Source organism: Suncus etruscus, chromosome 9 (assembly GCF_024139225.1).
Source record: "Suncus etruscus isolate mSunEtr1 chromosome 9, mSunEtr1.pri.cur, whole genome shotgun sequence".
Classification (NCBI taxonomy): Eukaryota; Metazoa; Chordata; class Mammalia; order Eulipotyphla; family Soricidae; genus Suncus; species Suncus etruscus.
Window position 1 is genome coordinate 115,933,564 of NC_064856.1, and position 15,075 is coordinate 115,948,638.

Sequence of the window (15,075 nt, forward strand, 5' to 3'; positions counted from 1 at the left end):
CCTTGATGATTTATTAAATGATGTATGTAATGTCTCAGAAACCCTATAATATTTGTAAGTAACTGCACTGTGGAGTTTCGCAGACCAGCCTAGACTGTTGGACCCTGGAGGCCCACATAATAATAAAATTCAGATAGTACTGGCATCACTAATTGGCAGTCTGCCTCTCTGAGTTTTGGGGCGATGGGAAACCCTTTGGCTTCTCTCACTCTAGCAACATCATGTCACTTCAGGTTACTTTATCCCTACATCCCTTTGAACACTTTCTGGGTCAGTTATTCTGATAATAGACATAATCTGCCTTCAGCTACCTGTTGGAGAAGTGAGTTATCTTTAATGATTTTGTGCTCATCAGGGAGATCCAAAACGGGTCTATGATCCTCGGGGATACTCTTCAAGAAACACTCTTTTATTGAGTGTTCTCTCTCAACTACATTCTAATCATGCTTTAATTTGATTAGTCATTGAATATTTCAACAGGTAGGGCTAGTTAATTTTCCTAAAAAGTAGCTATAGATGTCAATACTTATGATATTCACTAAAATTTAGAATTTTTCTGTGGAAGTCTTTGTACACTTTAATATCCCATCAAAGTCAGTATTGTTTAAAATCATGACTGCCCTATTCTGCTCATCTGTGTTACTCTACACCAAATGCTACACAGCATGCTTAGAGATGCTGAAGCAGGTGCCTCAGCAATATGTATAAAGTTTTCAATGACACCTGAGTGGAATAGAATGTCCTATTAGGAATAGAATTCTTGAGTTTGCTGAAAAGGAATTCTCTCAATATATTTATTCTAAGCCATCATTCATGTAGTTCCCTGGCAGAGACCTTGGCTTAAGTATTCAAGTTCATCCATCTGGTCAGTGATGGAAGTAGTGCCATTCACAGCAGACTGGAGCTTGAAACTCTGGATTTGTGTTTGGGAGACTGTTACATGTGGGTTTGTGCTTCAGGATAGGAGTAGGCTTTTTCATGACTTTAATCACCAGAGTAGGATGTGATGGCTTTTGAATATTTGCAAAATAAAGTTTAAGACAATGAATCTCAATGCAGGACAAAATAAAGTTTAAGACAATGAATCTCAATGCAGGACAAAATAAAGTTTAAGACAATGAATCTCAATGCAGGACAACACTTAATCTTTTTCCTTTCTTCTGTGCTCTAGGAGGGACATTTCTTAAGCTTGGAATACAGAGTTAGTGAAAGTTATGACTTCTGTATAAGAAACCCTAGCCTAGAGCCCATGGTTAATGGAGGGCATGAAGCTCAAAAAGACTTTGGTTATATGTACCCACAATTGCCATAAGATGCTTAGAGTAAATTGGATATTGAAAGAGGTCATGGAATACATTTGCCTCTCTCTTTTGAGACATAGTTTTACTAGCATCCTAAGGACATCACTCAGAGTCCCTCTAAAGACCATCAAGAAGCCTGGTTATTCCAGACCTTCTTGATCTGTATAGAAATGCTATAGGGGATAAGAATGTGGAAATTGAGGGCCGGAGAGAGAGCACTATAGGGTATTTGCCTTGAATGCAGCCAAACAAGGATGAACGGTGGTTCAAATCCTGCCATCTCATATGGTCCCCTGAGCCTGCTAAGGAGCAATTTCTGAGCACATAGCCAGGAGCAACCCTTGAGTGTTGAGTTTTGGGTGTGGCCCAAAAACCAAACCAAAAAAATGTGGAAATTACTGAATAATCAGAACATCCAGCCATAAGACATAGCCACTTAGTTTTTGTTTTTGTTTTTGTTTTTTTTTTTTTTATTTTTTATTTTTGGTCACACCCGGTGGTGCTCAGGGGTTACTCCTGGCTGTCTGCTCAGAAATAGCTCCTGGCAGGCACGGGGGACCCTATGGAACACCGGGATTTGAACCAACCACCTTTGGTCCTGGATTGGCTGCTTGCAAGGCAAACGCCGCTGTGCTATCTCTCTGGGCCCGGCCACTTAGTTTTAAAGATAATATTAGCATCAGGGCCCAGAGAGACAGCACATCAGTAGGACATATGCCTTGGTCGCAGCTGATTCAGGAAGGACAGTGGTTCAAATCCCCACATCTCTTTTGCCTGTCAGGAATGTCATCTGAGCACAGAGCAAGGATAACCCCTGAGCCAGGTTCAGGGATCACCAGGTGTGATCTTCTCCTCAAAAAAGATAATCTTAGCATCAAAACAAAAGCCAATATAGGCATGCAGTAAACAGACACACAAATGACCCCCTGAAAAACAGGACTGGGCATTCAAACCACTAAAGTGATTCAGTAGACTGCTGTGAGCCAAATTCTGTTCGCTAGACGCCAGCGCCTGCAAACAGATCCTTCGTGGAGTTCGGGAAAAATTTTCACGGGAGAGAGTGGGCACACGAAACGGCGAATGACGGAAATATATTGTAGAAATGAATGAAACCACACAGATTGTATGGGGACTCGCGTCTACAAGGAACGAGACAATTTTATTTTTTGAGCTGGCTGTTTTTAAAAGGCTGAGGCAGGGAAAAGCAGGGTGCAAATTCTAGACATCAAAGACACTGGGAAAGGAAAAAGGACTCTGGCTTAAATTAGCATATTAAAGAGCCGATACTGAAGGTGAAAAGGCAGTTTGTTTTGGGTTCGCTTGTTTTGGGTAAAACAGAAGAAACCAGGTAATTATCAGGGAAGTTGGAAGAGTGAGGAATGTTTCAGAGTTTCGGGGGAAAACTGAAAATTACTTTGTTTTGAGCTAAATTTATGGAAAAACCTGATCTTGGCGCCAAGGTAGCAAAAATTACAGGGAGCTGTTAAGTGGGAGACTTTTTGGCTGGATTGTACTGTCCTAGTAGAAAGAATTTACTAAGGCCTGATTTCTAATATTGGTTTAAAATAAAGAGAGAGATAGTACAGCCACTATTGGAATTATGTCCACACAATCCACGCAAAGGGTCAAGTGATTTTGACTGCTCTAAGCGGGTCTTTTTGGCAAATAATTCCTTTTCAGGAGGGCAATATACCTTGTGGTATGTGCCTCTCCTGAGTGGGATGTGACAGTAGACGTAGGATATTTTGAGAAATTGGGGTATTCCTAAATCCTAGGTCAAAAATAAGTGACTTTTCTGGTAAAAGATCAATAAATATTGTAATAATTGTATTAAAAAGGATGTCAATGAATTCTATAGAACAATTTGATGATTATACATCACAGAAGCCATATTTTTCTGCTATGTAAACTATTGATCACCCCCTTCTTCCTTGTCAACTCAAAATGACTTGCTAAAATAGATGTATAAAAACCCTGCTCTTTTAGTAAATGAAAGGGCTGGATCCAAACGCCTCTCCTGGTGTGAAGTCTAGTCACAATCTGCGACTGCTGTGCCCACTTTCCTCAAGGACCCCACAGCTGTTCCCATGTCCAGTCACTCCTGCCCAGACCTGAGGGGTCTTTGGCATCTGGTGACTAACATGCTAAGAATCTGACACCCAGGTGTGACATCTGGCAACAACAAAGGAACAATACATGCCCCCCCAAGGTGTGGGAATCAAAGGAAGGTAAGCTATCTCTTCCCCTTGCTTTCATTTCTTGTTTTTCTATTTTAAGCACATTAATATGACCTTGTAAAAGTACCTAGCATGACAAGTAGAGAATGACCTTGGATGAAGAAGGCAAGAAGGTTTTTTGGTAAGGATAATGGGACATGGTAATTATAAAGAACAATTGTTTTCTAATGTGTTGTGCTGTGCTTTGTGTGGCCATGAGTCTAAGATCACCCTGCATCAGGTAGAAGAATTCCTCTAGGTTGTGCAGAAAGTTAGGTCTTGATTTGACAAGGATGGCAGCCTTTCTTTACAGGTTTGGAAGAAGGTGGGAAAGAAATTTGCAATTTCTACCATCAGAATGGCTCAAAAGAAATTTCTGCCCCTGCACTTGCCATCTGGACACATGCAAGAGATCTCTTGAATGACAGATCTGAATTAGAATGTCTGATGCAAGAGCCTAGATCTGAAGATTCATTAGAGGAGGAGATGTGTGGTCCACCAGGGACCCCGACCAGCAGGTAAAGCTGGGGACCACGTCAGTAATTCGCAGTTCTCGAAGAGGAATCCGGCCTGAAATAGAAGAGGGACTGGGAAAAAAAGAGACTCGAGATGAAGGGTTCCAATCAGGAGTCCTTTTAATAAAGGAAAAAATAGACCTTTTATAGACAATGCAAAACAGAAAGAGTAGGGGCGAGGCGCAATAGGAGTGGCTGTAACTTTCCACGGGAACATCTTGATTTTTCAAGGTTAATAAGATTATCATCAGTCAAGAGATTCACATTATCTTTGAGCAACAAAATACAAAATCTAATCTCAGCTTGGGCTTTTTGACCCCTGTCTTTACAAGGACATCTTGGAGCCTAGTGACTCCCTAGCTCTAGGCTATTTCTATTTCTTTGGGTCCAAGGGCAAAAAGGCCACATGCAGCTTGTAAGCACTTTGGCTAAGACTTTCAGAGACTCCATTTTGATTAGTGAGAGGGCTTTTTAATTATTCCAAACAGTCCCCAACAAATTCCCCCTTTTTATTAATTCAAAGATGGGTGGAAACCCTGTCTTAGGCTGTCTGGTGGGCCCCCAGTGTCAGAACCCCAAAAGTAGCGGCTCGGGGATCACGCAAGAAGGTTCTTGCATCAGTGCATGTAGGCTGGAGTGCCCTACTCCTAAGAGCCTGCACAAAGTTAAAGAATGAGGTGTGCTCCTGACTACTGGCACCAGGCTAATCCCGTCAAAGGCATTTCCACAGCCGTGTGAGGAAGGATTTCTTATGCTTAGCAGGCCGTTCCAGTTCCTCAAAATCCAGTTCTTCAGGGGCGCTCTCCTTGCCCTCAGCAGTATCAGAAATGGGGGGTTCATGAGGCTGGAGCTGCTGGTAGTAAATGCCCACAAATTTTTTTGTAGCCTCATCAATCTGGGTTTTTATAAAGCCAGTTAGGCGGCGAAATGTCCATGGACCAAAATAAATGAGCAGCATGAACCCAATGAATGGGCCAAGCAGCTGGGTAGAAGGGTGGATAACCAGGGAGATGTGGAGAACCAAATTTTATACCAGCTTTCCTCCCTGTCCAAGGTTTTCTTGGTTTCAGCTAGACTTTCTTCAACCTTTTTTATGCTATCCTTGACAAGGCCTAACTTATCTTTAAAAAAGCAACATTCTTCTTCTTCTTTTTTTTTTGGTGGGCTTCCAGTTCTGACATGCCAACAAGAGACCAAATTAAAAGTTTTTGTGTGCAAAATATTAGGAATGCCATGTTTGCACCCAGACACTGGCACCAAGCTATCCCCGTCATGAGCATCTCCACAGCCTGGAGCAGAGTGAGCAAGGGCATTTAGCCAGATACTCAAAACTCCTTAAAGCTCAGAGGTTGAAGCTTAGGTTTATCCATAGCTTCATATCCTACGGGGTGCATAGAAGGGAGTCACTGATATTGGACCTACACTGAACGTTACGGCAACCTCATTAACCTGATTCTTAACAAAACTTGTGAGGCGACGGAATGCCTAGGGGCCAAAGGAAAAAGTAGCAAAAAGCCAATGAAAGGACCAAATTAGGCAGCAGCTTGGACAGCCAGGTTGAGGTAGAGGACCAAGTTTTATATCAGGACTCATCTTAATCCCTCTGTCTATTTCTATCCTCTAGACCTTTTTTCCACAAGTCTAATACTATCTTTAACTAAGCCAAGTTTATTTTAAAAAGCAACATTCTACTATAAGGATGACACAAATTCCCCCCTCCCTCAAAAAAATGTCAAATTTAAACCACAGCGGTTTTTTTGCACTATTTCTGCTAGGGATTCAACAGTTAAGTAACAACAGTTATAAGGCATTAATAAGGCTAGGGTGAAGGTAGTGTCTGATTTTCTACTACAGCAGGAGAGAGACACAAGGTTATATCTAAGAGGTAATAAGGCAATTTGGTCTAACAGTCAATTTAGGCATTAAAACAACCAAAACACAGTAGTTTTAGGACTAAAGAAACAAATGTAAAACAATGGGGGAGATAAACCAGTGAAACAGGCAAAAAACGTTAAATTGGGGGCAATCATGAACTGAAAGGAGGAATCAACGACAAGAATTTGGTTACAATTTTACCAAAAGGCAAAGTTCAAGTCCCACCACCTGTTCCAAGGTGATGCCGAAGTGAGGCTGGAGATGGTTGGGCAGGGGGGCGCATTTACGATTCTAGTAAGCAAAGTCCCACGCCCGTGACCTGTTTCAAAGTTAAGCCTTGGTGCGACGGAGGTTGTTTGTGGCAGCGGTGGGCATCAAGGGCAGTTAGGCAGAGTATTTAATTCAGCATTGTTCTTAGGCAGAGTCAGTCAGAAACAGGTCAGGCAGGAATGGCAGGCTAGCAGGAGGGGTGACAAGCTTTTCTGAAGTGGATGAGGACAGGACTGCGGGAGGCTGCAGGAGGTCTATAAGAAAACAGCTTGGCAGGAGGCAAATGGTTACTTGTGGGCCCTTTTGTACAATAAAATATTCCATAATTTTAATTTTTTATATAAAAATAGGAATTTACTTAGTCTTCTGGCCTGGGTTTACAGGCAGAAGACACTATCAATTTACATCACACAAATTATTTTTGAATACCACGGGAATGTTATCTGACCTCTGTCAGACTTTAGCATAAAAAAACTTTATAATTAACAATTGCCAATTTTTCAAAAAAAAACTTTTAAAGTGAACCTAAATGATTTTTTTAAACTTCTTTTTTTTTTTGTTTTTGTTTTTTGGGCCACACCCATTTGACGCTCAGGGGTTACTCCTGGCTATATGCTCAGAAATCGCCCCTGGCTTGGGGGGACCATATGGGACGCCGGGGGATCGAACCGCGGTCCGTTCCTTGGCTAGCACTTGTAAGGCAGACACCTTACCTCTAGCGCCACCTTCCTAGCCCCTAAACTTCTTAATTATTATCTAAAAGCTAGATGCTATTCTCTAGCCACAAATCCATATTCTTTAGGCCTTAACTTACACATAGCAGGAAAGCTGGGTGATTACAAAGTCCAGAAATTCTTCAGGGAAAAGTTATCCCGATGGCCATTGAGAAATCTGGGGTTTCAATTCCCTACACTTTCTGCCATGCTGTGAGGACAAAGCTAGCTTAACACATGATTTTTAGCAGGATGTTACAGTCTGTTAGATGACCAGACTGAACCAAGTTGAAAAAAAATTAATTAAAATTTTAAAAATGGATAAGGCTTTAAAAATTGTATTTGTTATGAAATGTAGAAATAACAAATAAACAGACAAAACAAAACAACACTAAACACAACATTGTGGCCACTTTCACTCATCACAACACACACATGAACAAACAAAAGGATTGAATTAAAACTTGCATTAGAAAAATTGACAAGCGCTTTTAAATATTTAGCCGGCATGTTTGTAAGAAAAAAAATTTTTTTGTAGAAAAACTTTTAGTTTTTAGAAGTACTTAATGTAGCTGGAGTGGAACTTTGCTGAAAATAAATTTTAAGGTTTAGATTTAACACAAAACATTTTTAAAACAATCCTAGTTTGAAGTTTAAAATATGAAGTAAAATGTAAGCAGTTAAAAAATTTTTTTGTTAAGTAAAATGATTAATGAGCACTGTAGAAGGAGTCTCCACTCTGAAGTATGATATCATTTGCTGTAAATGAACAGGTTTTTTAAAATTAGTTTAACAGGAAAACAATAAGGCAGCTGCAATAAAGTGTTAAAATTTTTAACAAACAACTGTTTCTACTTTGAAGACTTTAAGTGAATAATTTGTAAAAATTATATACCAAATTAACAAGATGTTTAGCCATTATAAAGTATAGTTAAAGACATTTGATGCATTTTTACACCTAGAACTTAAGACCAAAATTATATTTGATACTAGTTAATTTGCTTTTAAAATTTAGTTACTTTTATAATATTACTCATCAAATTAAATATATATATATTTTTTCATCAATACTAGATTTTTTTACTTTGACACAAATGTACAGATTTGTATAATGTGCTGACATTTTGAATACACTTAAAAGAATAGGTGTTGTAATGCAAAGGTAAAGAACAACCATTGCTGTAGCACAAAATTAAAACCAAGGGTACTATAAAGCACACCTGGGTGTTTACTGTGCAGTAAAATTAACTATATTATTTAAAAAGGCTAATCACATTATTTTCCACATAATTTTTTAAAATACCTTAAAAATCAAAATAAATTTTTAATAGAAATATAGAAGACTCAAATTTTAATACTTGTGTGTCTGTTTAAATTTTAAAACACCAAAAGGTTTTTCTTTTACCAATAATCTGTTATTACAAGTGAAAGAATTATGACCTTGCTCTAAAATTTCTGAGAGGCATGAAAAAAGGGAGTTTATTGCTGTTATCTTCCTGTTGCTTTTTCTCCCTAGAGAATTTTTAACCCTTAAAGACCTGAATTTAGAAGGTTTTCTTATTTCCAATGTTTTAATAATTACTTTACAACACCCAATGCACAAAACTTAATTACACAAATGCTTTTAGAAAAGGCAAACTTATGCCACATAATTTAATTCACAAACTTTACAATTATTTGAGGCATCTTATGAGACACAACAAAATTCTGACAATAATTCTTACTATATATTTCACATGAACAGTTCCTGAATTTTTTTAATTCTACCCCCGCCACTCTCTGCCACAAACACTACCTCTGCATAGATTAAAGGGCTTATTATAACATTTTTGAATACTTTTAAAACCTTATAATTTTACCAACTGTGGTTTTTATCTTAGAAAAACATTTTAGGGCTGCATTCCTACCCTAAGGAATGGGGGGGGGTGTTGGCTAGCTTGTATTTTGCAGCAGCCAATTAATATGCTGTTTTATTTTAAGGTTGAATAGAATAATTAGGTTTATTTTCAAAATATTTTTTACAAAATTTATTACCTGTGCTACACATATTTGACAAAGTGTAGGGCTGACAAGGTGAAGCAGAAACTTCCACTGATAATGTGGGGAGGGGCCAGCACAGTTAATAGCAGGGAGGCTAGAGGTAAATTTTTTTTTTACAGTCAGCAGGGTGTAATGGTATAGAGAAAAAAAAGCAATCTTTTAAGATCAATTACCAATTTATTGGAATTAGAGGGAATGTCAAGCGAGGAGGGGAGTCTGGGTTGCAAAAGCACCCATGGGAATCATGATTTATTTAATTGCTTTGAGAATATGCAAGAGATGCCACTTTCCAGATTTCTTTTGAATAACAAAGATTGGGGTATTTCAAGGTGAATTGGAAGGCTTAAAGTGGGAGTGGCAGGCCCTGAGCTGGCTGTTCCCTGAGGCCAGCAGGAAGGAGACTGAAAGTTGGGCTCAGGGCTGGCCCAAGCAAAAAGTACTGAGTAAAGGGCGCATTAGACCCAGAAGTTTTAACAGCAAAGTGCAGATATCACAAGGTTTTATGGCTTAGCAGCTGACCTGGCTCAGTCTGGTCAGAAATAGCTTTTGGCAGGCACGGGGGACCATATGGGACACCGGGATTTGAACCAACCACCTTTAGTCCTGGATCGGCTGCTTGCAAAGCAAACACCGCTGTGCTATCTCTCCGGGCCCCAAAAGGTTTTTCTTTGGAGGTTGCCTCTTAAAATATTTTTGCAGGTTTCATTAGCATTTTCATAAGCAAGCTGCTTGAAAGGGGATTATTATAATCTGCAGAGTCCATAATCCTTTGTACCATTTCCAGGAATCTGCTAATGAATTTATTGTAGGGCTCCTGGGGGCCTTGCACTGTTTGAGCCAGCGGAATGGTGGCCTGTGCACTTTTAGGCATGGCTCTCCAAGCCCGGAGGGCAGCAGCATTGGCCTGAGCCAAACGAGCAGGGGAAAGCCTCTGTTGCTGTACTCTAAAGGAGGCAAAGGTTCCAGTGCCAGTAAGCTGTTCATAGATCTGATCTGGGAGGGTAAAACCTCCGTCGCCCAGGTTGGCCTGTTGCCTGCATCGGGCCAAAAAATCCGTCTCCCAAAGTATATAGTCGGAGCGTGGCAAGGTTGTGCTAGCAATTTCCTTCCATTCAGCAGGTAACAGTTCTCCTCCATCTCTGACTGCCTCAAGGCAAGAGAGGGTGTAGGGGGCATTATGGCCATAGGTATTTATGGCTTGAAAAAGGGTTTCTATAGGTTTGTGTTGGAGACGTTGGTATCTCCTAATCTCTACCATGTGGTTGCCCACTGAAGGTGCAGGTTCAGGGTTATCAGGGACTTGTTGCGGCTCTTCCTGAATGTCCTCAAGGGACCTAGCTGAAGCCTGAGCCCTCTGGGCAGCCTATCTGGGCTCTATCTAGTCTGTGGCTGCGAGTCACAGCACCAGTGCCCCTTTGTTGGGACCGGCCCCGATCCTCCGGCAAGCGGGGTATGGGAGGGGGAAGGGAGGGGGTAGGCAAGGTAACTCGCTCGGGCTGTTGATCAAAAAATACAGGGAACTGATATAAGTCATCAGAGGCTTGAAGCCGGGCAATTTGTTCCTCCAGACTTTTATCTCCTTAAGTTCTCTTAAATTGTGCCTCTAGGTTGGCCTTACATTTTATGAAGTTAGAGGGGACAGTCTGCTGTGCTAGAACCTGGGGTGGATTAGGCAGGTGGTCTGCGCTATATGGAGGGGGGGAGGTGCAGGGAGGAAACCGGCCATGATCATAATGGGCGGCCTCATCCTGCAGGGACAGATTGTCTTCAGTATCTAAAATCTCCTCTTTAGTGGGTGCACTGGCAATTATGGGGTAAAAGCCCTTGGAGGGTTCCAAGTCTAAATCTATAAGGCTTTCTGTTTTGGGAGGAGTGGTGCTGGCCCGAGATTGACTGCGGGAAGCCATTTCTACAATGGCTTCAGCCTTCTCAACAATGTCCTTGTTAACAGGCTTTCCCCAAAAGAGTCTAATTCTGCTCCCGTAATAATTTTTCCAAGAATAGTCCAATAGAATTGCATCACCTTTCTATCTTTCTCTTTACCATATTTGGTATAGTATTGCAAAATCTCATCACCAATTTGTTTCCAAGTACTGGTAACTATTCGGGGTCTAGTGACTACAAACCATGGGCAAATATCATGGACACATATAAAAAATTTAATCAAGTCCTTTTTCTTCACTTTAACGTTTCTTTCACCCAGCTTTTTCTTAAGATCTTTAATAAAAACCTCTTCTTTAGATAAAGTAGCCCCCATTTTTCTGGGGCGATAGTCCCCAATTTCTGGGACGATTGAACAGCGATGTTAGTGATCACTTAGTCTAACCTTCCTGCACCCTGCCCTTAATAGGGACTTACCGGCGACTTGTGGACAGGCTCGTTCGGCCGGGTGTTCCATTCTTCGAGCTTCGCGCTGGGCGCCACTTGTGGTCAACCAGGGACCCCGACCAGCAGGTAAAGCTGGGGACCACGTCAGTAATTCGCAGTTCTTGAAGAGGAATCCGGCCTGAAATAGAAGAGGGACTGGGAAAAAAAGAAACTCGAGACAAAGGGTTCTGATCAGGAGTCCATTTAATAAAGGAAAAAATAGACCTTTTATAGATAATGCAAAACAGAGAGAGTAGGGGCGAGGTGCAATAGGAGTGGCTGTAACTTTCCACGGGAACATCTTGATTTTTCAAGGTTAATAAGATTATCATCAGTCAAGAGATTCACATTATCTTTGAGCAACAAAATACAAAATCTAATCTCAGCTTGGGCCTTTTGACCCCTGTCTTTACAAGGACATCTTGGAACCTAGTGACTCCCTAGCTCTAGGCTATTTCTATTTCTTTGGGTCCAAGGGCAAAAAGGCCACATGCAGCTTGTAAGCACTTTGGCTAAGACTTTCAGAGACTCCATTTTGATTAGTGAGAGGGCTTTTTAATTATTCCTAACAGTCCCCAACAGAGATGCATGTTTCTCATGTTCCCAAAGAAAGGGAAACTAAATCTGAGGGACAGATTGAGGAGAGTGAGTTAGAAGAAGAGGCTTTTAAGTGTAATAACAGTGATCCTTTTTCACTAGCCTCTACCCCCTCTCTCCCTAGAAGAAAATCTCACCCCTCTGCTGACTGCCACAAATGTTCCAAGCCCTGCATTGCCTTTTTGGGAACTGCTAGGGAGGCCCCTGGGATTGGGGATTTGGAGTTTGCCTTCCCCATTCTGTATGAGAAAGGGGATGAGCTGTTCTGGGAGTCTTTGCCATTGAAATTAATAAAAAGATCTTAAGCAGGCAGTTCATGATTTCTGCACATCCTCCCCATGTACTATTTAATTTGTAGAAACTGTGGGAGCAAGATGGATGAATTTCTTCGATAGATGAAGCCTCACCCCCCACCCTTTCTCCCTAGGTAACTAAACCTTACCTGCAAGACCCCACCCATTCCTGGGAGGGGTCTTGGAAAAGGTAGATAAGGCCTTTGACCCAGGGGATTAGCGCTGTTGGCTTTTAGGGCTCTCTGTGGGCTTTTGGCTGGCTCTCACGCGCTTCTGGTCTTTGGTCAGCATGGAGGTGAAAGGGAAGATGGCTGAAAGGAATTAAGATGCAGGGTAGCTAAGAATGGCTGAATGCTTGAAAGGTTATGATATAGGCCACACACATGTGGTGAATAGGGCATGAATAAAGTTGATGCTTCCTGATGCCTGTCTCTGGATGAGTCTGATTCCACCGTTCACCTAAACCTGGGACCCACCAGCTGAATGGGGGTTGTGGAGCCACGTGGCCTGGAATGGCATCCACCTCCATCCAGCCCCATCTTTAATTATTTAATTCTACAGACCACAAATAGCAAAACCAGTTTATCTCAAAGGCATTATATACTATGGAGAACAGAAGATGAGGAAGAGGCAGAATTGGAGGAAGAAGCCTTTGAAAATAGAGATCTAATGGCTTTGGCTACAGCCCCTCCTATGGAAAAGATTTGAGGTTTTTCTGAGTCACACTTGATGGTGCTCAGGGGTTATTCCTGGCTGTATGCTCAGAAATCACTCCTGGAAGGCATGTGGTGTTGGAGGCTGTTAGAGCCAGAGAGAAAAATGGAGTCTCTGATGTCTGATACATAAGGCCTGTGTACCTGACAGGTGGACACTGTGGCATTTACCCCCTGGACCTAAAAGAAATGTTAACCAAACAAGTCAGATGTCCCAGTAAACCGCTGGAGTTGATAAGATAAGATCATATCCTGTTAAGCTACCATTGTGAAAGAATGTCTGTACGATATAAGGGCATGCTGTAAAACTGAAAAGTCCATCCTGCACGACCCCCCTATTTTTCTATAGATACCATGGAAAAGTACTGACTGTTATTTCCGTATTTTGCTCAGACTATAAAGCTAGCCCCCTTTCATTAAACTTCAGCTCTTGAAGAGCCAGCTTGACTTGAGCTCATTTCTTTCTCAGCCTCTTTTCTCCTTTTTAGGTCGGATCCTGCTCGTGACCCACTAATTACTTCGTGATCCTCAGTCCACCCTGTGGGCAGGGTCCTAGGGGGTCACAATGTGGGACATATGGAATGCCAGGATTTGAACCACCATCCATCCTGGATCGGCTGCGTGCAAGGCAAATGTCCTACCTCTGTGCTATCTCTTCGGCCACAAGATTTGAAATTTTCCAGGACTAACTAGATCTAATACTGCAATTTTGGGTGCTACAGAGTTTTGCTTCCCTGTAATGTTGAAGGAATATGAGAGGCCTTAAGACAACCTTTGCCTTATAAATTGTTAATTCAAGAAATAGAAAGAAAAAAAGACCTTTACAAACAATAACCTTTACAAACAAAGGAAATACTAGGATTAGCGGATATGGGAGCAGGTATTTCTTGCATTGCTGGAGAGGACTGGCCCTATTCATGATATGTTAAATGTGCTTCTCTTCTCTTGATCGTTTTAGGATTGGCTAATAATATAACACAAAAGTACAAAAATTCTAGCTTGGGATGATGGTGGGGGCAAATAAACTTTCCAGCCTTATGTTCTATCTACCATATCATATACTTTGTGAGAAATGGATATACTGGGCCTGGAGAGATAGCAGAGTGGCGTTTGCCTTGCAAGCAGCCGATCCAGGACCAAAGGTGGTTGGTTCGAATCCCAGTGTCCCATATGGTCCCCCGTGCCTGTCAGGAGCTATTTCTGAGCAGACAGCTAGGAGTAACCCCTGAGCACCACCGGATGTGGCCCAAAAACCAAAAAAAAAAAAAAAAAAAAAAAAAAAAAAGAAATGGATATACTGAAGGAAATGGATCTGATCATTATGGTAACTAAACTTAATCTGAAAAATGAGTAAAATTTTTTTCTATAAGTCACCCTCAATATTATACAGAAAGTAATAAGCCTGTTGGGTAGAGGAGTGGCCCTTGTGTATAAAAAATTGAGGCCCATGAACCATAGTGCCCTGTAATCCAAATTGTACCTCCCTGGAAAACTTACTTTTGATAGTGAAATATATTTTAAATGTTTTTAGTGCAGTCACAATGAAATACAGATACAAACTTACTCACGATTGAAATTAAGTAATACAAAATACCAAACCCTGGCCCAGAGCAGTGGCGCAAGTGATAGGTCATTTGATTTGCATGTTCTAACCTAGGACAGACCATGGTTTGATTCTCAGCATCCCATATGGTCCCCCAAGCCAGGAGCGATACCTGAGCGCATAGCCAGGAGTAACCCCTAAGTGTCACCAGGTGTGGCCCCAAAACAAAATAAAACAAAAAAATTACAGATAGTAAAACATCTGGTACAAAGAAATAAATAGGAATTCAACAATTAGAAATTCAAAAAAACTTAAATGTTCTTAATTATCTTTTCTATTCTTTTTATTCTTCAAAAGGTAACATTAATTAGAGTTGGCTATAGTTCTTTTAAAAGGCCTCTTTTCCCCCTGATATACATAGGCAGCAAAAGAGGTTTTATTGACTGGGAATTTGGAGACATTCAGATTGCCCAAAATTTTCCTCATCTCTCTTCTACCTTTTTGTCTGTTACTCATTTTGTTCCTGTTTGTCAATTTGTGTTCTGTGTTAATCTGAAATTTAATTTGAATTGTGTGTTGAAATTGTGTCTGCTTTTTGCTATGTTTATGATTGAGTATTGTGTAGATATCCT

General features: G+C 41.0%; 1 protein-coding gene and 1 non-coding gene across 2 annotated transcripts in view; both read right to left on the reverse strand.

Moving 5' to 3' along the window:
* The window catches only part of LOC126018864 (zinc finger protein 585A-like), a 115,067-nt gene that overhangs the window by 49,245 nt on the left and 50,747 nt on the right, over positions 1 to 15,075 (reverse strand). The gene's annotated exons all lie outside the window — the stretch shown is intronic.
* LOC126019273 (small nucleolar RNA SNORA22) lies at positions 8,000 to 8,129 on the reverse strand. Its single transcript, XR_007499004.1, has one exon. It is a non-coding gene; the product is annotated as a small nucleolar RNA SNORA22 (small nucleolar RNA).